General features: G+C 46.9%; 1 long non-coding RNA gene across 10 annotated transcripts in view; it reads left to right on the top strand.

Annotated features, from left to right (window-relative positions):
• The window catches only part of LOC110359292 (uncharacterized), a 77,690-nt gene that overhangs the window by 20,413 nt on the left and 36,309 nt on the right, over positions 1-20,968 (top strand). For 2 of the 10 annotated variants that reach the window (XR_010467056.1, XR_010467054.1), the window contains exons 1-2: positions 18,374-19,086; positions 20,452-20,578. This is a non-coding gene — a long non-coding RNA (uncharacterized LOC110359292). The other 8 variants (XR_010467055.1, XR_010467062.1, XR_010467061.1 and 5 more) reach the window with 5 other exon arrangements.

Raw genomic sequence — 20,968 nt, 5'->3', positions numbered from 1 at the left:
TGTGAGGTACACAGGCGGAAGGTCATGCTGACAATCGCAAGATCAAGCAATTACATGGGCTGACAATAGGCTCAGTTTGAATTGCAAAAATGTATTTGATCTTCACTTACAGGGGCATGAACTATGTGCGCGGCAGGGCTGGCCAGCCAGGGACTGACTCCCAGACGGCAGCCGGGAAGCTGGGGCCGACCTGCAAATTCTGTCTCATTTGGAGAGATTAAAGGGGGGAGAAAAACATGTTTGCAGTTACAGCTCTGGTACTTATAGGTACTTGATGGTATTTTTAGATGCTGTGGTACTTGTAGGTGTAAATGACAGGTTTTACATGAAATGTGTGAAGTTTGGGGCCTTTTCCAAATGACGACATCAGCCCAGGTGCAAACTGCCAGAGCCTGTGCAGCTGGGAGCGTGGAGCAGTTGATAATAGCAGATTCTGATCTGTAACGCCTCAATTTGTCCTTTTCTACCTGTAGTACTTCTGCAGCTCCTCCCTGGCATGCCCCGGGTTCTGGTACTCACAAGTACATCCACTGATCTCACCTGGAAATCGTTCCTTAACATCTGATGTGTTTTACCTCCATTCAGCTGATGCCTATCTCATAATAGAATTTCCCATGGCTTATCAGCACTTGACAATTAGATGCTTAACATCCCACTTAATGCAAAACAGATTACATCCTGGGAATTAACAAAACAATCAAATGCCTAAAGGGATAATGGAAGATTTTATATAGACGTGTATGTGTTTATATATATATTTATACGTACACATACATGCCTACTGAGAAATCTGGAGATGCTGATCGGCTTTCACTGCTTGATTGGTTTTCATGGCTCATTCCTGTGCTTGTTCTATGTTTCTGCGACTTTTTTTGGTAGAAATTGTGTTGCTTGCTGGAAGTGCCGCATGTTGACCTTCTCGAGGTGTGACTAGAAACCGGGGACAGGCAGGGGGTCCCAGTCGGGAGATCCCCAAGTGGGGGGTCCCCAGCCGGAGACTGAGCTCTCCCTGCTGGCCACTTTGCTCCCTCTTGTGGCAAAGCGGAGCCCCCAGTGGGCCTGTCCCCAAGAAGGGGGTGGCGTATCCCACCCAGCAAGTGTCTGTGGAAGTGGTCAGAGAGGGAGGACATGGGAGGGTGCTGGCCCAGGGCTGTGGGTCCCATCCTGCATCAACTCTGCCTGCCAAGTTTAAATATGGCCGGTTGTCTCGAGCTTTTTCACGGATCGTGATCGTTTTAACTCCCGTTCTTGCACGGTGCTGAGGCCGAAGCTGTCAGGAATAGCTGCCTTGCTGGCAGGGGCAGAAAGTTTTGCCTGCATTTTCTTATCCTGCCGTTAGCACTTTTGTCACTTGGGCTTCCAGAGGAGGCATATGGTCCAGCTTCGTGGGCTTGTGGAACCTGTCCCCTGGGACTTAAAAATTAGAGGAGAGGTTGAAAGGACTCAAGGGTCCCAGCAGATGCCCTGGACGCCCTCACGGGGAACGGGGCCAAATCCTGGGCTCTGCGATTCAACTCTGTGTGTCTGAGTGACCCATGTGGGCCTGTCCTGGCCCGTCTGCACGCTGTGTGGTGCTGGAGCACAGGTCCACACGTCCCGTGGGGAACGGTTGGGATGCCCTGTCTGAGTGCAAATGCTGATCTTTTGGCTGCCTGCCCTCAAAAAAGAAGAAATTTCTCTTGCAGTCTGGTCATCCTTCCAATAACGGACCAAATGCAGTAGTTCAGATCCTAACACACACAGCGTTTATTCATTTAAGTGGTGGTTTGTGTGACAGTGGTGCTCTGTGGAACCCAAGAGGAGACAGCAGCCCCGTGATACTGTGCCCCACACACGCACACAGAGACAGCCATTCGTGCCCTAAAGCGTGTAAATAAATGCCAGGCATAGCACTGTTACCTCTCTTCTGAAATATGAGAATATCTCCGTCTGATAGGGCTTTACAAAGAGCAATACTATTAAACCCATTTTGCAGAGGGGAAGACTGAGGAATCAAGCATTTATCCATGATCATCCAGCAAGCCAGGGATAAAATCGAGGTCCTGTGAGTCCTGGCCCTGCTCATCAGGTCCCAGTGCCACGTCTCAGGTCAGTAACTTGGCCTGTCCTCTGTCCTCCACCATGGTGAACCTCTGGAGGATGCTCAGGTCCTGGTGTGCTCCAGCTTCTGGCTGAGCTTCATTTGCAGTTTTTAAAGCAGTAAGTGACTCTCAAAGCCAAACAAATGGCTGGCATTTGGCTGTGCCTGTTTTCCTGTCGCCAGGCTGACCTTTATGAACACTGGAGTGACAACTGCGACAGGCAGCTCACTTGAGCTGTCCCTTCTGGGAGATTTGGACATTTTGTAATTACTGAAAGAGCCAAAAAGTCTTTCTTCAGACCCTGATTTTCCTTTAGCAACCAACTTTCCTCCTTGATTTCTCTTCTCTTCACCTTTCCCTTCCATGGAACACCCAGCTGGTACTCGTTCTTGAAACAATCTTTTTATTGATACAAATGCAATCGGCAAAAATGCTGAGCAGTTGCAGAGTTCAGCCCAGCTCTATGAAATCACTCATAAATGTGCCTGACTTCACTGAGGCTGTTCTTGTGCTCAGTCTTAAGCGTGTGCTTAGGTCTTTCACAAGTCCTTGGCCTTCTCATAGCCACAGCTGGGTCACACCGATTACCTGAGTGATGGCAGGATGAGGATGAGGCTCTCCTTGGGATCTCTGGGAAAGCATTTTTCTGAGCCTGTGCTCAGTGGTCTGCCCTGATGGCAGATGAGTGCAATTTGTGGTTGTCCAAAGAAGGAACAGAACATGAAATCCCCTACTAAGGTCCTCTTAGATATGTCTGCAAAACGCTGAGTAGCAAGGAAAGCGCCCGTGGCTGCCGCGTGTTGTGCTGGTCTCATCACTCGCAGTTACTCGTCTGTCTCTTGTTGGCTGGTTTCTCTATCTTATTCTGGGCCTTACCAAGTTTCCATCTTGCTCCAATGTTAAAAAAAAAAAAAAACACAAAAAACCCCACAAAACCACTAGCAAGGGTAGCATCATAAAGTTTTGAGATGGGTTTTTAAATGTAAGTCTTCAATTGGGATTTACTGTCTCTGCTTCGAGGAGTGTTCAAGATACACTTTACCTTGGAACCATGAGCGATAGATACCTTGTTCTTTTGCAGCGGATGCAGGATGCTCACCTAATGGCTTGACTTGAGGAATGAAAATAGGATTATATACTTTATTATTGCTATGTAGTAAAGTCCTATAGAAACTGTGGTTAAGGTCTGATTTGCTAAATGACTGAGAAGCACATAGATTCCATAAGACGTATTTTAAAACTGCAAATTGGCACGTACCACTCACTTCGGTTGCATATTCTTTGTGGCGGGGCTGCTCCCTGCTGTGTCCTGTTCAGCATCTAGCACTCTGTGGTGTGGTTCGCAGCACCCGCTGAAGGCAAATAATGATAATTAGTCCTAATAGCTGCTGTGTTTCACACCTCTTCTAGCTAGCCAAGAGAGATCGCCAGGAGATGTTACTGAAGCAAGTAATTACCATAATGCCAAACGACTTAGCAGGATTTCAGCACAGAGCGGGAGGATTTGCCTGTATGATCCAAGACAGAAGTGCTGAGGTTCTGTACATTTGCCTGCCCAATATTATATATTTCCGTTCCCAGCTTACAACCTGCGCTGGTTCTGAGTCTTGTTTGTGCTGAGGACTCTGACACACAGGCGAGTTCCTACAGCACAACAAGCTCCTGCATGTCAGGTTCTTCACCACAATTGCCTTGTTCATGCTCTTGCCCCGTGAAGGCAATGCAGCCATCCCCTTTCTTGTGGAAAGGGAAAACTGCCTTGGCTTACTTTGTGTTTGCCAAAGGTGGAGAGCAAGCACAAAAGGTAGTTATTACAGAATAGCTGGTACCTGTTAACTTGAGTTACTGTTCTTGTTCCTAAAAGTCGCTTCATATGTTGGGGTCATGCTCATCATTTAAGATACAAACCTGGTACGGAGCAGCCAAACGCTTTCATGGGTCTCCTCATTACCTTCAAACCATAAGGAGCTGTCTCCGTTGGATGAGTGTAGTAGCTGTGCCTGGGGCTGTTCAAGCTGGGGCAAGATATCACAGGCAGAAAAGAATCAACATAGGAATATTAACAATACTTTATTTTGCTGGTGCAGTTTTCCCATATGATTACAAGTGATGAGCACTCCGTGGGAGCGTGGAAAAAAAAGCTTGGGCCCATACTGATAGACTGTATTCAGCTGTTCACAGTCACACACCATCCTTTACTGTTAATTCGTTTGCTCTTATGCTGCTGTATTCTATCCTGAAGGCTAACCACATATCATATATATTTAAAAGAACAGTAGCATGTAACTGGTATAGATCTTAGGGTTTCTTTCCCAAAACATTATGATATTCCTGCTGAGAATATAAAGATAAAGGCTTTAATCCTTGGGAACAAAAGGGTGTGAGTAATTCCATTTCATTGCATGACCTGGAATCTCCACCCATATAAATACATCAAAGAGTAGCTGTGATTTCACTCTTTGACACCCATGGGTTGAGGTTCTCACCCTGGGAAGCAAACAGCTCCTGTGCTTGGGCTGGAGAGGGCCCGTGTGGCTGGGTAACATGCATGTTTTTAGCATTCTTTGATCTTCCTACTGGACCAAAATTATTCACATCTCCCCAGTGTTGCTGAAAACTTATCCAAGCACTCAAGGCAATTATTTTTAAACGTATGTATGTTTTGGGCCAAGTCCATGAATCCTGACTCATGACTGACTCAGCCCTTACTTAAGCAAAACTCCACTTGATTTCCTTACAAACGGAGGCAGGACTTTGTGTTTTAGCCCCCTGAGAGCTGGCTCTCGCAGCTGATGCCCTTCCACATCTCCCAGTGTGCTCCTGTGCCCCAAAACCCTCTGCACCTCTCTGGATCGTGTGAGACGGCGATGCCGTCTCCTTGGCAAAAGGACCCGTTTGGCTGCACTATTCAGGCCAGCATGATGGTGACGGAGAACCGCGCTGGCCCAGGGCTGTGTTGACTAACAGCTCTCAGGGCTAATCCTACCAACCGGCCATAGGAAATTCAGTGACCCGTGTTAATCAGGAGACAGACTAGATGATTGTGATAGCCTGACCATCTGGCCAAAACCTTGTACTGTGGATTTTAGTATTTTAATTTTGTTATAAATTAATTTCAAACATAACTCACCATTGCATGTTAGAGGCCAGAGTAGTTCATGTAAGGAGAGAAACAAGATAATAAGAGCACTGGGAAGAAGAGCGTAAAACACCCAGACAGGTCTACACGATAGAAGCCCAGCTAGCACTACTGAACGCTGCTGGATCGGAGCGAGTCCCGGTGCTGAGTTTCCTGGTGCCGCTGGCTCCGGGTGCGGGTAAAACCGTGGAGCAGCGCTGGACCTGACCCGGCTCCTGCTCCCACGGCTGCTGGAGTCAGCTCGGGTCTCGCCAGCCTTATTGCTCTGGCTCAGTGCCGGCAATTCCTATTCAGGCTGGCTCCACGCAACGTGCCTTGGTGTCTGCGACCTGCACATCCCGACATGGGAGCGGTGTCCTGGTGTCAGGAATGTGGGACGGAGACGCTCAGGCTGCCTGCTGGGAGCAGCATGGTCACATTCACACAACCCAAGAGGCTCTGCTGAAGCAAGCTGTCCTGCCTGGAGGCAGCCCAAGTGTCTCTGTGCTGGCACCGCTCATCCAGAAGCCGCCCAAGGGAGACGGGGAGTGAGAAAATAGTAATAAACTGTCTTGAAGCATCCCTGCTGTCCAGCGCTCCCAGGAGAGCCTATTAGAAACCAACCATTTTCTGCTTAGCAAGTGCGACTGCCAAGATGTGGCTAAAGCAACTAAAAAAACTTTAGTGGAAATGTTATTTATTTACGTGTCATTTAAGATAAAGCCATTGTGTTTTGCATGGCTGCACCTTGACAAATGGTCTGGTTGGTTTTATTCCTAGCTACAGCTAGAAATAACAGAGCTGCTGTGCATATTAGTATCATCTGTGTTATTTGGATTTTTGGCCTCGTCAGAAGAGGAAGCGTTTGTGGGTTTGGGCTCAGTGTATTGGCCTGTCAGATGTTGCTGCACCCCTGGTTGCCCTTAACCATTTCTTTCATCAAAGTAAACAGGTTTGTTCTCCACTTTGAGTAACTTACTGTTCTGGCTTTTGTAATGCTGCATTAATTGACTTTGAAGAGATCCATTTTCTGCCAACGTAAACACTTTCTCGAATGTAACAGAAATGAGTCCTCGCTTGCATTAGTTTGCTGTGAACATTAGGAAGGCTAGAAAATAATCATAAGTAGATGGCCACATCTGAATCTCCTTTAGGGTACTCCAGGGTTTCCTCAATAATGACTAAATGAGGGTCTCCTCAATAATGACTAAATGAGGGTCTCCTCTCAGCAGGCAGGTTTTTTCTTTATTTTATTTTATTGTATTGTATTGTATTGTATTTGTTTTTTTCCTCTGTCTCTTTTGAAAAGAGCAGACCTGGAGCAGCCTGGCCCGGTGATGTTCCCCCATCCCAACCCAGGCTGCCTGGGAGGACACATGAAAAGTGACTGTGCCCAACCCCGTGTTCTGCACAGCACTTCACCTCTGTGATACCTGCAAAGGAGTTCTGCGTCTCTTAGATATTCTTGAAAGGTCAGTGTATTTCACAAAGGGGTTTAGTCCTTTGTCCTTGGCCATCTCTGAACTCACAACTCTCACTTTTTCTGCTGCAGTGCCTGCTTTGCTGTATAGACTTGAGATCTAAACCCCACCATAGTCAAACATGATTCCACAGGTGTTAGGTCAGCCCTTTTATTTCTTCAAGGCTATCTAAGGCCCAGGCAGCAAATATGGTAAAATACAGAAAACTCTATGGAGAAATGTAAATATGTTGTCTTCAGCACTTTCACATCAACTACAATTTTGGCTCTTTAATTACGTAAAGATGCAGAAAGTAGAGTCACCGAGGTCTAAATCAAGACTAAGAAAAGCTGGTGAGTGGAGAAATTCTTCAATGTTAGCTCTTTTGTTTCTGCATTCTTATGACTTGAATTGAAATCCCCCACACTGAAAAGCCTGGAAACAAGATCTTCAGGTCTTTCCTATTTGTAATGAGAACACACCCAGGCAGGGTACATGAGGGGAATTAAAGAAAGGAGATTTGCAAAACCTCTTGAAACAGCAAACTTCTTAATTTTGCTTTAGAATTCAAAGGAACCGTCAGCCAAAAAATACTGGAGGACTGAAGCAGCAAAACCCCAGCAGAGTGCAGGGCTGGCTTGGTTTGCTCAGGCTTATCTGAATTTTGTCCTGTAAAAGCGTGAATTACTGACTCTCTCCTTTTCTCTGCTCTAAGTCCTCAGGTACCTGGAGGGCATCCCAGAAAAACACGAGGTTGAGCCAGCCCTCTCAAACGCTGGTGTTTTCTAAGTGCTGACTGCCTAAACCCAAGTTTGAATATTTAAAGATCTTCAAAATTCCCAAGCAACACCCCCCACCCCAAAAGAAAAACCAGCTGAGCCGCGGCATTCCCTGTAAACCCAGCCCAGACACACTGTTCTTCCAGCCTAGTGGTTTCCAGAAGCTGGGCTTTTATTGCTGTGGGTGAAATTCATACTGTGCATGGAGAGAACCAACAAGGCTGACAGAGGAGTGGGACTGAATAATGCAGAGGCCTTTGCGTAGGAATGGTTCCCACGTCCTTCAGGCACAGCAGAGCACATCAGTTTTGAAGAGTCTCTGCACCAGTACTGCAGCAAATTAGAAAAAATATTGCGAAGTATAGAAGAGTTTTGGTCTGATGCTCTTTAAACGTTTTTTTGGTTGGTGATCAGGCTCTTTAGATGTCTCAAATGATGTATTTGTTCTTGCAGCTCTTGGCCGTCCAGGGCCCTGGGGGCTGCCACAGAGCTGGGTTTGCAGGGCGCTGGGCTTGCTGTGCTTTTCATGGGGTCTTTTGCTCTCCAGCCCTGCACCATTTGCTTCTTTGTGCAGGGCAGGGTTCAACACTCTCCCTTGTAAAACCTTGAATTAAAAAGCAGTGTCTTAGAAGGCTTAGATGGGATTAAGAAGCACAAACCTCTTACACACAGAGCTAATGCTAAGTAAGCTTTTCTAAATTACCAATACATGATGTATTAAGAGGAGAGCTCTCCTATCACTCTCCACCTCAGCTGGGTTGTTTCAAGGGATATAATGGAAACTGGGTTTATTGACTTCCACTGGGACTTGGGTTTTTAATGCCTTTTTTTGGTCTTCTGATGTTCCGTAACTTCTAAAAACATTCACCACCTTCCCAGGACAAAACCAGAACTGGTGTGGTCAGATGTAGTTTCAGTTGCTTCAGCAAATCTGTGCTGAACTACAGCAACTGTAAATCTGGAGGTGGCAGGTAAAAGCAGAGGACCTTGGCTAATTCTGGCTCTGCTGCTGACCTATTATGGGATGTTATCTGCAGCTCTGCTATCCCCTCAGCCCTATCTTCTTGTATTTAGAAGACAAGACCTCTGGATAAGGATTCCTTTATTATTCTTTATTGCAGGAGTTAGTCTAAGGGGTTACAGTCATGTGCCACTTAAATAACTGACCCATGATATAATTTGCATTGCACAATTCAATGTGTGAAAAGCTTTCCTGTCCTATGTAGAGGCAGCTTGGAGATGTGGGGAGAGCAGCTCTGTCTTCTGTTTCCTTTGCTGCCTTACCCTCCCAACATAGCCCCAGTTAGAAGATATTTATTAGGTGGGGAAAAGTACAGAAAGGTGTAAATCTTGAGTATCTGGAACAGCATTGCTGTGTGAAGGAGCGCCTCCTTTTCGCATACATGCAGGGTTCTTGTTACATCTTTAAAGAATCACAACAAAGAAAAGGAGCTGACACAATGAATTTTGATCTGGAAGATGAAATCTGACACAACCAGTAGTTACATTTTTCTTATTTCCTAGTAGTTTGCCTAAAGGCAGCTTTTAAATAGTTCCTGCTTTTCACCTCCTGAGAAATAATCTATTTGCTTCTGAATTAATTAGGCAACATCATAAAAACCCCCTAGAGACTTCGAAAGCTGCTGATTTAACTTTCTAAAATATATGGTGGGCCTGATCCTTAGAGCAGTCAGTGAGAATCCTGCCCTTAACTTTGGTGGGAACAGGAGCAGGTGTTTTATGTGTGATTCTACTGAAAACATAGTGTTCCCAGGGGACAGTAGTAGGTGTTGCTTTTTCTGTCTGCTTTACTGGCGTCTGTTTCTATAATATCTTGAGTCTCGCAGTATTGAGAGAGTACATCCTTTCTGATTACATCTTCCTTTAGACAGACAGTGTTAGCATTATTTCAGTAATATTTCCATTGTTTGCTGCCTTAATGAGCAGATGTGTGCAGGACAGTCAAGTGTCCTCTCTCCACTTATGTCCAGTGTGTGGCTGATACACAGGAGTGGGTGGTTGTGCGAGGCCAGGGAAATCAGTGGAACTCTTGTGGGCATAACAGATTGTTTCAAGCTTATTTTTAGTCTCATTGGTATGAATTTTTTTGGCTGAAAACCAAACCAAAATAAAAAAAGCAGCCTTGCATTGACCAAACTGAAAATGTCTGTGCCAGTCTGTTTACAGGTGATGTGAAAACTTTTATTTGACAAGGCAGAAGAAGGAGATAGAAGAAACAGATAAGTTTTCCAGGGTCATGAGTTTTTCTGAAGCTGGGCTTTATGGCCTGGATGGTCTCTCTCTGTTCTACATTTCTTTGTTCTTACATTCCTGACTTTGCCTGTTGCCAGTGACATTATCACCAATACAAGTCAGGACAAGGATTAGATCAAAAGATGCATGAGGAACCCACGATGGCTCTGAGTGAGATCTGGAGCTCAGATTAGGAGATCTACACACCTGTATGTCTCTCAGGTGCAGGTTTGTGTACTGCTGAGGGGTTCGCTCACAGAGCTCGAGGAGCGTTCGCGGTCAGCGCGACGTCTGGTAAACGCGTGTCTTGAAACCGTTCTGCTCTTCAGAGCGACACAGACTAGAAATGAATGGATTTGCAGTGTGGACCAGAGAAGAAAGGCTTATTTCGGGGATCACCATGTCAAACCTCATTATTTTGCAGGGTTTTCTGCTAGCTTTTAGAAATGTGAAAACAATGTCCTTACGCTTCTGTTTAAACCGTGAAACCAAGTTCTATCCTAAAACCAGAAATGCTGGACCCGTTCCTCTCCCTTTCTGTGAGCTGGCTCGTGAGCGCAGCCGTGACTTTCACCATTCCTTCCCCAGGTCTGCACCCAGGCTCGGTGTCACCCGCTCCGACAGTCCCGCTTTGGGAAATAAAATGAGAAGAATTTGTCACAAGAAAGCCCAGATTGCAAGCAAGAGCAGGAAGGTAGATCCAACTGTACAATTATCAGTCTGATTATCCCCAGCTCTCCCTGGCAAAATAAGAGGTTTGGTGCCTTCTCTGTAAAGGTGTTGGGTGTTTGGAAGGTTCCTGGAGAGCCCAGCAATTTGTGAGGTGTGGGCTGAGGAGCCAACTCCAAAACCAAGTCAGCTCATCTCCAGCAAGATTTGTGTGGAAAGGAATGAAAGGCCTTGGGCCCAGGGGGCTGTTATCTGACATGTTCTTTTTTCAGCCAATGCCAGAGATTTTATTTGTATTTTTTTCAGATCTGCTTGTATATATTTTATGCACTGCAGCCTTGCAGAGCACAAATAACATTTTCTAAGATGGAGAGGTTCGGTTACTTGTGTTCCTGGCATCAGCTTGGTCTTCCATGTCAGTCTGCCCTGGGAGGTTTTAAAAGTCAGTGTGTTCTCCCTGCTCTGTATCAAGACTGAATTTCCAGTCAGGAAAAAACATTGTTGTGGGCAAAGTCCAAAGAGTTACAGCTTTATTTACAGTTTAGTTACCAGCTACAGCAACATAGCTCATCACTAACAGGGCCTTGGGCAGATTTCCACTGAGCCTGTTTGCAGTGTTGTCAACAGGAGAAATAAAGGACGAGGTGGAGCTATGGCCCTAGTAACATGAATGGCAATGGACTTCGTGGAGCAGCATTTCACTAAGTACCGTATGTGAGGAGCACGTATTTTGTTGTCACCTTGATGTCTGCTTGTTCAGCTGCTTTTCTCAAAGCACCTTCAGCCCATGGGCAGCCTCGTGGGCCCTGGTAGTACCTGAGGTACATTTTCTGTGATGATAAATTGCAGGTTGGTCTTCCTGTCACATCTGTCACTTTCTTCTCTGTCTTCAGATCACTGCTGTTTCTCTTTGGCTCTTGGAAATTATTTTATGTCCTCCTTTATAGTGGCTCTAGATCTGAATCCATGTAACGTAGGGAAGAGGAAGCAGAGAGGATGTCCGTGAACTTTCCCATGGCTACAAAAGAGGATCAGGAGTCAGTGAGAATTCCCTAGATTAACTAATCATCTGGTTCATAGGAGAAATAGATGAATCCTCCTGCTCCCTCCCCACAGCCTTTTTTACCCTCCACCCAGTTAACTTAAGTTGTGAAATTCTGGGCAGATTGTGTGTACATACGCCCACCAAGCCTACTGTGTAAAGATACACACATAAACACCCTGCACAAGCATACACTTCACATGGCACACAGTTTGGTAATATTATTTCCAGCAATTAATGTTCCTGTTTCTGAGTTTGGACGGATTCCTGTCTAATCTCCAGAAAGATAATTTCTTTCTACATCCTGAGTGCTGGTGATATGCAAAGGCCAGACTGCGCTGCACGGTGCCCTTTGGGAAGAGACTCCTGCTTAAAAGCCTTCCAGACCCTGGCTGTCACAGAAGACTATATTTGGAAGGATGGGAAGGCAACATGAGACGCACATGGAGCAAAACTGTGAGCATCAGCAGGTTACCACAAGTAAACAGTTTCACTTCTCTAGCTGTTGTGTTCATCAGTCTTGTAAACAGGATCTGACTACAGTATGATAACAAAACTGTGGGCCTAAACCTATCTTCTTGCTTGGCAGTTTGAGTTATCAACTGCCAACGCCCATGTCAGCCATTCTGTTTCATCCCTGTATGATCCACCATTGCAATGTTTAATACCACCATTGCAATGTTTAACTTGCCCCTGCAGGGTCCTTTGCTTTGCTGGAAGTGAAAAATCACCAACCTCGCTTCCTGCTCTTGCAGGGATTTACAAAGGAAGGACTTGGTTAACTCCCTGGGACCAGGCAGCACTCCAGGTCACTCCGCAACTGTCCTCTGCATTTTGGAGAATAGAATATTACTGTCCGTGTTTTATCCTGGTCATCAAGAGACAGACGGTGCTGGCAGCTGTTCCTGCTGTCCTGGTTAAGAGAGCTGCGTGATCTGGAAATGAGGGTGCAGTCTTGTCTGATAGCATCTGCTTTCCCTGAATAATTGTGGACATTCCCACCTCTCCACTCCTCCCTCCAAGCACCTTGGAGTCATAAATCGCAATGCTAGAGCAAATGGAGTCATGCCTAGGGAATGATCTCCCTCTTCAAGGTGAATCCTGATACCTGATGTATGAGAAGACCAGGCACATGCTAAAAATTCCTTGCTAATTTGGGTTGCTAGTTCATCAAAAACATCCTCCCAAACACGCACAGGATGTATTAAGTTATGGTATAGTAAGCGATCAGCTTGTCATACTGACATTTCTGCTCCTTGCCAGAAAGTCCTGGACTTCATTATTTCTCTCAAGAAATCGGATCTGTGAGTGTCACCCTGCAATAAATTTTTGTAACTGGAAACCTCTCCCCAGGCACACAAACATATGAGGACAAGTGAGCATTGCTGTTCTCTGAAGACTGATATATAAATATATACTGGACTGACTGACACGTCTTCCCTGTTTCGGGTCCAATGAAGTCATAGTCTCCCGGTCTTTATTTTGCCATTTGAGCCTTGGTCCAGTAGCACTTCAGCATAGGTGCATTGCATGTGACGAGGTGGGGCTTGGCTTTTGGGACTGTCAAATGTGGGGATTTAATTGTGTGGAAGTTACTTTGTGGTGTTAAACCCCTCATGCTCTTTAAATAATCACCTCAAGTTCTAGAGGGCTGGGGTGCCTTGTGTCTCTGAACCCCACAGTAGCTCTGAGTCCCCCGCTGTGGCTTCTCGGTGCGGTGTCGCTAGAACCGGACACCAATGTTACACCACGGGGTGTACGGCTGGAAGCCATTTTGGTAGAGTTAGAAAGGAGCATCCATCCTCATCTATGGCTGATACCAAAATTGGCCAGTGATTTCTTGCAGATAGTTAAACTAGTAGTAAGGAATCTCATGGTGTAATAATTTTCCAAATTAGCTTTCAAATGCAGTGCAGCAGGTAATAGTTTACCAGGTGCTCCTTGACTTCCTTATGAGGCTAATTTTGGCATACTTTGTTAATTTCAACATTTCTTATTGGTATTTTTAAGGAAAATCAGTATAAATAGTCTGTTTTGTTTTGCAGAGATCGTGCCAGTCAGGTTTTCTGTTTTATCCAGTTTCGTACTAAGGCATTAGCCCACACAATTGTCTCTCATTTGCAATCTTGGCTCATTAAGGTGATAAATTGATAAAGCGGGTTGTTGTCTTTACCTTGGGGGATCTCTTCTGGTTGATGTATTGATACTATGGACAGACCTGTCGTTGTGCTGCTGTTTGTTCCCGGCCAGCGCTGTAGCACGTCCCATGCTGGGATTCACGGTCCCCACCTTGCGCAGCCGCCAGCCCCGGCACCGTGAGCTTGGCAGAGCCATCTGGGGGTGTCCTGGGAAACAGCTGGGGATGGGCCGTGGGAAGGAGGTTTCTGAGGAGAACCCCATGGCCGTGGCTCCCCCTGACTCCTCTTGGGCGCTGACAGGAGCTCGGGGAGGAGAGCTCGTTTCTTTGGTAAGTCAGGTGCTGCAATGGATTGAGGAGGTCACAGAGGTCCATGAGGGTGTCCTGGATAAGTTTCCCTCAGGGAGAAGTCAACACACATTGAGTGGAGAGGAGTTCATTCGCCCTAGCAGCGATTAGGGGCTTGGCCAGCACCAACCTGCTGCTTCGAGGACCAGTTTGTCACTCGGGTGCCTTGAAGGGACCCAAGGGGTGGAAACAGCTTCACCCCAGCAGCCCCGTGCGGGGCTTGTGTCCCCTGCAGGGACAGGGCAGGTGTCGGAGCATCCCAAAGCGAGCAGGTGGCGATGGTAAAGCTGGTCCTGGGCACGTGGTGGTGACACAACGTGGGGCTCTTCCAGGAGCACCTTCAGGCAGGAGTCTGCAGGGAAGCTCCTGTCCCATCATGTTCTCTTGCCTGTTTGAGAAACCTGAGTATAATCCTGCTCAGCACCAAGACCAGTTATTTCCACACAGGGCTGGCTTGAAGATTAATTAATGGCACACAGCGTATGTTATATATTACCAGTAATAGTATTTTTGGAGATGGAGTGCTGATAAAGAGCTGTTTTTGGGGGAGAGGCGTAGACATTTGGCATTAAAACAGTGTACCAGAGCAGGTACAGAGGCTGGCCATCTGTGGGAAAAGGCAGAAATACACCAAAGCAGCCCCTGCCTTTTCCATGTACAGAAACTTGGTGGCGAAACATCACCTGCTCCTCCCCGATGATAAAAAGACAAGTTAGATAATTAATAATAATCCAAGTCTCAATGTGACTACTAAATAATTTTCAGTTAGACATTATGTAAATTTGAAGTATTTTTTTTTTTACTGGTTGTGCATAATAAAATAAGTATAGTGATTAATTTTTCACCTTCATAGTTTAATTAAGATCATTGAGGAGGTTTGGGCTGATACACCATCCTATAAATCACAGTCCAAGCCACTGAAAAATAACTGCCTAGCTTTCAGATTAGCTAATGATATTTTGGGGCTGGAAATGTTGCTGACAGCCTCACAAGTTGTCCTAATCAGGAAGGACCTTTGGTCTTAGCACAGAAATTATATACACTGGTTATTAATATATGCAATTCAATGTGTGCTTTTCTGGGTTTAATTTTAGGGATGGGCTCATTCCATCATCTATATTCCTGCATAACTCATTGTGAAATAAATAGAACGTTGTTCTATGTTAGCATAATTGGCTTTTAAAGCCAAAGTAACTAAACTGTCCAAAGGGATAAAGCGGGTAGTATCGAGTCACATTTCATTTTAGAATATTTGTGCCCAGGCTGCGGCGTTTTGCAGGAATAGCCATTGTGGTTTGAATGCACAACCTCTTAGTTTGAATCACTTCTCAGGCTTAGACAAGCCCACGTTTCCCAGTCTCAGCAGAAGTGCTGCAAGACACGCAGGGCAGCGTGGATTATGGTTCTTGTAATTGCAGCCTCTGCAGAGCCGTCAGAGCTCCTCCAGAATGTCCGGAGTCCAACACCAAGGAGCTGCTTTCCAGGACATACGCAGTTTTCAAAACGTGGAGTAAAATGAGCAGCATGCTGATATCCTGGGAAAAAGAATTGCCGGGGACGTGTCTCCTATAGGGTAGTTGCTGGGGTGCGTGGTGTTCTCCCTGGTTCCCCGGGTGTTTCCACGTGACGGGCTGCGCACACCTACGGCTCTGCCCCACAAGTTGCTGCAAGTCTGCGGGATGTGTCAGTGCACAAGACGGACCCTGACGCATGGGGAAAGCACGTTTGGAAAACATTGCCCTACTCCTACAGATGCTTGTTTTTCTTTTCTGCGTGATTCTTTTTTCCATTTTAAATAAATCAGGAGTTTGGCAATAAGAGCTAATGCTGAAAGGAAGTGGTGCAGGTGAGCCCTGTAGAATTTCACACTAATCATGAACAGAAACTCTTCAGGAGAGTCAACTGAGTTTGGAAAAAAAAATAAGGTGGAAGGTAGTTTCTCTGATGCCCAGAAGGTAAAAAGTAAAATGGCCATCTTGCTAAATCTTCATTGCTATACTTGCTACACCAGAGTTACGAAATAACAAGACACTACTTTGGAGTACCTATTCCTGAATCGTACCATTTTATTCCAAAACAAAAAGTGTCTTTTCTTCTAATTCGGCTGCATTCTGGGGACCCATTCAGTGCTTTAAATTCACATTCTATATTCTCCTAATTAATAATCAAGGATAGGCAAATTCTAATTTTCCTTTTAGTTTCGTTGCTGTAAATCCAGAATAACCCTGCTGAAATGAGCCAGTAGTGTTCAGCCATACCTGGGAAATGTATCGTTCCAAAGGAATTGCTCTGGATTTTACCACACAAATCTGGCCCACAGTGTGTGAGAAGAGACTGAGTTAATGAGACCAAACGGCTGCCTCGGCTGGAGCGTCCTCAGCAGCCCCGCAGTGATCCAGCAGGCAGCGGTTCTCACTGCGGCGGCGGCAGGAAGAACACAACAGCAAGGGAGTCATTAGCATCTAATTCAGCAGTTAGACCAGGACCTAGGTGGGTTCTGCCATTAGGTAATTGCTTCCAGAGGTGGGCAAGGTACCTTGCTTAAATGTAGTTACTGCAAGTGGCTTTAGAAACCTCTTAATTTTCCTAAAAGCCGAGGTTCTCAGCATAATCCTCTTTAAAAATCTGTCAAAGGCTTGTGGTTTGTGTTAGAGAAAATGGCCAACTTCCAGGCAGGTCTCTTTCTGGAGAAACGTGATTTGCTTTGCCAGATTCTTGGTGACTGTTTCCTACATTCTGCAAGTTTGGGTGTCAATGCATAATGGAGCACTGGGACCTTCCCTGCCAAGCGGCCACCTTCAGTGTTCCCATCACCAGCCATCGCCTCGCAGCAACACAACAAGATCTCATGAGAGGTTCAGGATTTCACATCCCCACTCTGTAACTCCACAGCTGGTTGAGATGGTCGAACCATAGAAAGAATAGTGTCTGCATCCCTCTGTCTGGAAAAGATCTGTGATGGAGCTCCATAACCTTTCCAGCTCCCAAAGGCAGGGACAGGCCGCACTTGTGTGTCCCTTTGTAGCCACCTCGTGTCCCCCGGTCCCTCCCGTGCTTCTCATCACAACACATACCCCATCAGCTTCAGCTTTCCCTGCCGTTTGGCTCCTCCCCAAGGAGACCACATCGTTTCAACACTTCTCTTTTTTTTAAATCCTTGATGCAGATTCTGGCTTTGATAGTTTATTGCCATTTGAAATGTATTTCTGCATCCTCTTGCTGTCCCCGTTCCCCGGCAGCGAGCTCCCCTGGCTGCGCAGCCTCTGTGCCCGCTTGCAGGCAACTGCTTCTGAAATTTTAATTTCTGTCATTGACTTGCTGGTCCCTTTGTTCAGCCTTTTAAATTTTCCTTTATTGTTTTAGCCTGTCTCTAAATATATATGTTTTTCTTCCAAAAATAAGCCTTTCCTTGCTCAATTAGCAAGAGAGCTCTTTGTGGAGGATGCCATGGCTCTGTTTCTGCCATGGCTGAGTGCTTCTGGAGCATTTGGCAACTCCTCAGCGAGGGTTTACCCTGCTATCCTCACAGCTGGATGTCTTGGTGCGTGTGCTGCTGTGGCACAGGGGTCTAAATGTCTTTCCATGGGCCAGGCTGATCCATGCTCTCCCAAGCTACGATTTTAGCTGCAATTTTTGCTCCCTGCCCTATTGGGTCAATAGTGTGTTTTCCCCACACATGGGCTCTTGCACCATCCAGATTTTTGTATTTGCTTTTGCCTTACTTAATGATTTTGCCGCTTTGTTTAGAGCAGAGGTTATGAGGATACAAGTCGAACCTCTCACATGTTGGGAGAAAAAGGCGAATGCCGGCTGGGGTAATGCTGGAAATACCTTTGGAGGTTTGCGTCCCACCCACCCCAGTCAGCTCTGATCCCTGGCCTAAGGCCCCCACCCTCAACTGGGACCTGGACACGGTCCATGCAGCATGGGAGGAGTTTGCAGAAAGAAGCCTTGATCTGAAGGCACCTCCCTGCCTGTCCCCAGGGCAGATGGGGCTGTCCCCAGCCTGCCCGGCCACTGCTGCACCCTGGCCCTGCAGGACGGAATTCGCGGGGACTGCCGTGCTCACCCGGCAGGACAGGCTGCAGGAGCCTCTGCCATCACAGCCACACTCAGTCTTTGCCTGGACACAGGATGAAAAATTTCTCCTCTCGGGGGGTTTGTGGCACTTTGTGTTGCTATTTTCTCTGTTTTTACAGTCTGTTTTACTTGTGGGTTTGGCCGGACAAGCTGAGGGCTAAAACCTAGTAGAAAACCATTTATAGTGCTGCTTACAGAATCTTCATGGAGTTCAGGGGCTATTTCAGCAAGGCATTCCTGAACAGTTCTTCCTGTTGGCCCCAATCTACTCCCTTGTCCACTCTGCATGCTATGGCACAACTGCTTGGACGATGCCCGTGGACCTGCAGCCTCCTCAGGCTCTTTAACCGCCACGTACAAATGAACATCGCGACTTTGTGAGTGTCCCATGATCGCAGGTAAATATTAGGAAGGCTTCTGGAGCCTTGCAGCCTCCCTGCAATCATGGGAGCTGCTTTGGCCTGAAAGTTGAGCAGAACTTGCCTTTATTTTTTAGGACAGAAATCATTCTTGCATAGGACACCCACTGTTTGGGGACGTGGCATTAGGATCTCTCACAAGATCCTGTGATCTGCACCATGTGGGTGCTGCTGGCACAGGGGTGACGTTTGCCCTTGCTGGGACTGGGTGGTTGTTGGAGCTGGTTATTTGCTTTGAGTGATTGATCACATCTGTATGGAACATAATGCTGCTTTGCGAAACAGCCCTTTTACGTGTCAGACTGACTCACAGCGTGACCTGATGTAGATTTAAGGAGATATTTAAGGAACAACTGAAATTCACAGAGAACCATGCTACTTTTTTATTCTTGCCCTGGAGCTAAAGGCCCTTGTCAGCTGATGGGAACAGGGCACAGTGTCCTACGGGGTCCCTCGTGATGGCCATGGACATGGAGCTGTGCCGCTAGGTGCTGCAGCGCTACACCCCACCTCTGCCTCGCCAGGGTGAACCTGTCCAGTTCACACCAGTGTAATTTGGTGAAGAGGATGAGGAAACTGTCCTGGTGTTCCCTGATCTGCTGCACCCCGCTGTGCGGTCTCAGGGAGGTCAGCGTGAACCACACCACAATGGCACCGAGGCCCCGCGTTTGCAGGTGGATGTGCCTCCTTCCAACTCCAGGTGATTTGTCAGTGGGAACTGGGCATCTAAGACAGATCTGACCCTGCACCTCTCTTTCTCCAGCTGTGTTTTGCCGGTTAGCTTGAACACGAGGTCTGCCTTTTGCCTTATGAACAGCACCCAGCACAGCGTGAGGTCTTTGCAATCTCGCTGATGTCTTCATGCACTTGCTTAGTGTTAATGCTGGGACTGCAGAACAGAGGAGACAACCACCCGGCTGGCTCATGGCCTGCTAGGATTGCAGAGACGGAGCTGCTGGGAGGGTGGGCTTTATCCCATCAACACCTTCCTATCACTGCTGACGTGATGCTCCCCTTACATGTCAACACTGAGAGCGTATCTCTGCTGCATGCAGCCCGTCTACTGGCAATGAATGCCAGAGTGAAAGATGCCCTTTAATTAACATACCTCGTAACAAGTAATCTGAAAATGGATCTGTGCTTGGAGCCAGGTGCTCCTGCGTGTGCTGTGGGGCTACTTGTGAGAGGAAGGGCTCCTCCTGTGCAGCGTTTGCATGACTGGCTCTTGAGCATTTGACACTGGATGGTAAATTGGCTTCCAGATGCCCAGTCTTTAACTATAGTGGATGCGTTGGTGAAGGCACCACTGCCTCGCTCACCAAGGCCGCTTCCGAGCAGCAATGAGCTGCAGAGTGACAGGAGCTGCACTTGTGTGTGATCTGGCACACTCACGCGTGGGACACCTGGCTGGGGACGCATGTGACAGGCACGCAGTGGTGGGTGGGTGACAGGAGGGATGTGCTGGGACACACGAAGGTTGCATCTGTGGCTGTGACCCTGTGCACAGAAGGAAAACCAAAACCAGCAGCAAAGTGAAAGGGATAGAGAGGCCTGAAATTAGTTCAGAGTTGGCCCTTTTATCTGAATTAGGATGAATGTGCAGTCTCTTTCCAGAAACCTTCTCATGACCCCAGCACTGAAGGGCGCAAGGACTGCAGGTTTGGGTCTCCCCATCCTTTGCGTTGGCCCTGGCCCTGATGGGAGGGTGAGATGGACCAGAATCCATTTCCCATCTCTGGTAAATCATGAAAGGCAGAAGGGAAAAAAGATCTCATGCTGAAATCTTGGTTTTAAAATGAATTCAAGAGTGTCTCAGAAAACTGAAAACAGGCTTGCCTGGCGAGCAATGTGCCCTGCTCTGCACAGGATTTAGTATTTTAGCATCCATGAAAACTGGCTCGGTGCACCTCAGGCAGAGCCAAGACGCAGGACTTGGCACCCGGGTTTGTTAGTGCGTTGCTTTTGAGTCCTGCCTGGAGTTGAGCTGAAGACGGCAGATGAGCAACCATTTAATGCTTGTTTGTCTGGCCCTGTTGACTACAATGAAATGCTTTTGTTTCACCAGGGAAGCCCGAGAGTTCCATACCCAGGCCCATCCTGTGAACTTCAAAGATGTGGGTGCAGATGTTGGATGGGAATCCAGCCCAGCCCTTCACAAGCTGCTGTCCCCGCAGGAGCCGCCGCTGCAGAGGGTATGTTGCCTCTTTCTGTCCTTTAACAAACACAATAACTAAGAAGTCTCCTGTAGAGGTGTGGTAACTCCATGGGACGCTTGTATACAAACCCACAACAGCAGAAAATCCCCCTGTGCAGCTCCGATTCTGTCCCAGCAAGTGCAGGGATGTGTTTGTCTGTGTGAGCTGAGCCAGCACAGGGATCTGCACCATGAGCCACAGTGAGAATGGCAGCTCTCAGAGTAAGAGTTGTGCAGAAAAAACGGGGTGGAAGCAGTGCCTGCTTTGGATTGATCAATAATGCCTTTTTTTCCTAGTGTTTCCTGGAAAAAAAAAATCCAAAACTCTGCTAAAGGAAATTATATTTCAGGTTGAAGCAAGTGTTTTATTATTATTTTTGAAATACTC

This window comes from Columba livia, chromosome 18 (assembly GCF_036013475.1).
Source record: "Columba livia isolate bColLiv1 breed racing homer chromosome 18, bColLiv1.pat.W.v2, whole genome shotgun sequence".
Lineage (NCBI taxonomy): Eukaryota > Metazoa > Chordata > Aves > Columbiformes > Columbidae > Columba > Columba livia.
Note: the sequence above shows the minus strand (reverse complement) of the source record. Positions and strands in the feature narration are given on the sequence as shown.